This window comes from Symphalangus syndactylus, chromosome 8 (assembly GCF_028878055.3).
Source record: "Symphalangus syndactylus isolate Jambi chromosome 8, NHGRI_mSymSyn1-v2.1_pri, whole genome shotgun sequence".
NCBI classification, from domain to species: Eukaryota; Metazoa; Chordata; class Mammalia; order Primates; family Hylobatidae; genus Symphalangus; species Symphalangus syndactylus.
In genome coordinates this window covers 14,541,785-14,543,686 of record NC_072430.2, presented here as the reverse complement: position 1 = coordinate 14,543,686, position 1,902 = coordinate 14,541,785, and positions in this window count along the sequence as shown.

The window sequence follows — 1,902 nt, the reverse complement described above, 5'->3', positions numbered from 1 at the left end:
CCTGAGGAGCTCCTGAGGGACTGGAGGCTCCAGGCTGGGGAGGCTGGAAGGCACTGGCCCTGCAGTTCGGTTCCTGGGGCTCTGCGTGTCTGAATCCAAAACAAAGGCCGCTCTCAATGAGAAGGCGAGTGCTGGGGATCTGCCGCCTTCGTGCATGTGCGTCACCACACGGTGTCGAAGCGGACACCTGCCTCTGGGATGAGCGCATTGGGCAAAACTGCACGCTTTGCATTGGGAACATGTTTGTGTGTGTGTGTTGGGGGGGTGTGTGTGTTGGGAGTGTGTGTGCAGTGGGGGGCTGTGGGCTGGGATGTCCCTTGAGGTGATCAGCTATGTTCCGCACACACAAACACACAGTGTGACTGAGACACACGTGTGAGTATTGAGATCTCCAGGGCTGACTTCCTGCCCGAAGCATGCCCTGGCCCCGGTCACCTTGTGTGAAATTCCTCCACCTGAGCAGCTTCCCGGTACAGCCATGCATTGCCTGTGATGGAGGGGCCGTAACTAACCCAGGCACCGGGCCTGGAGGCTAAGCTGGCTGCACTGTACAGTGGCAAGGACCCGCCAGACAGCTCCGTGGACAGAGCCTCTGTCGGGGTTTCACCATGTTGGCCAGGCTGGTCTTGAACTCCTGACCTCAGGTGATCTGCCTGCCTCGGCCTCCCAAAGTGCTGGGATTATAGGTGTGAGCCATGGTCTCCATCTGTCACCCAGGCTGGAGTGTAGTGGCACAATCACAGCTCACTGTAGCCTCGACCTCCTCGGCTCAAGCGATCCTCCCACCTCAGCCTCCCAAGTAGCTGAGACTACTACAGGTGTGCACCACCACACCTGGCTAATTTTTTAATTTTTTGTAGAGATGGGGTTTCGCCATGTTATCCAGGCTGGTCTTTTTTTTTTTTTTTTTTTTTTGAGACAGAGTCTAGCAGTGTCACCCAGGCTGGAGTGCAGTGGCGTGATCTCAACTTGCTGCAACCTCCGCCTCCTGGGTTCCAGCGATTCTCCTGCCTCAGCCTCCCGAGTAGCTGGGAGTCCAGGCGCCTGCCACCATGCCCAGCTAATTTTTGTATTTTTAGTAGAGATGGGGTTTCACTGTGTTAGCCAGGATGGTCTCGAACTCCTGACCTTGTGATCCGCCCGCCTCGGCCTCCCATTTACAGTAGACTGTTTTCTACTGTAAAAGGCTTTTTCAATCAACTTTGGTATTAGGTGTCTATTTATTACTGCATAGTCAATTACCTCAAAGTTTAGCAACTGAAAACCACACACCATCTCACAGCATAGGTGGGTTAGAAAGTCAGAAGTGGCCCAGCCCCTGGCTCTGGCCCAGGGTCTCCAGCAGGCTGCAGAGGGGACAGCAGTGACTTGGAGGGATTTCTTCCGAGCCCACCCACAGGGGGAAGCCTTCAGCTCCTGGCCACGTTCGCCTCTTCGGCCTGGGAGAGCTGACTCTCCCCAGGGCAAGAGAGCAAGAAGGGGGGCCACCACTACCCAAAACAAAGGTTGGTCTTTTTTCGGCCGGGTGCGGTGGCTCGCGCCTGTAATCCCAGCACCTTGGGAGGCCGAGGTGGGTGGATCATGAGGTCAGGAGTTCGAGACTAGCCTGGCCAACAAGGTGAAACCCCGTCTCTACTAAAAATACAAAAATTAGCGGAGCGAGGTGGCGGGCGCCTATAATCCCAGCTACTCAGGAGGCAGAGGCAGAAAACTGCCTGAATCCAAGAGAAGGAGGTTGCAGTGAGCCAAGATCGTGCCACTGCACTCCAGCCTGGGCGACAGAGCGAGACTCCGTCTCAAACAAAACAAAACAAAACAAAACAAAACAAAAAAAATTAGTCGGCTTTGGTGGCACCTGCCTGTAGTCCCAGCTACTCAGGAGGCTGAGGCAGGAGAATCCCT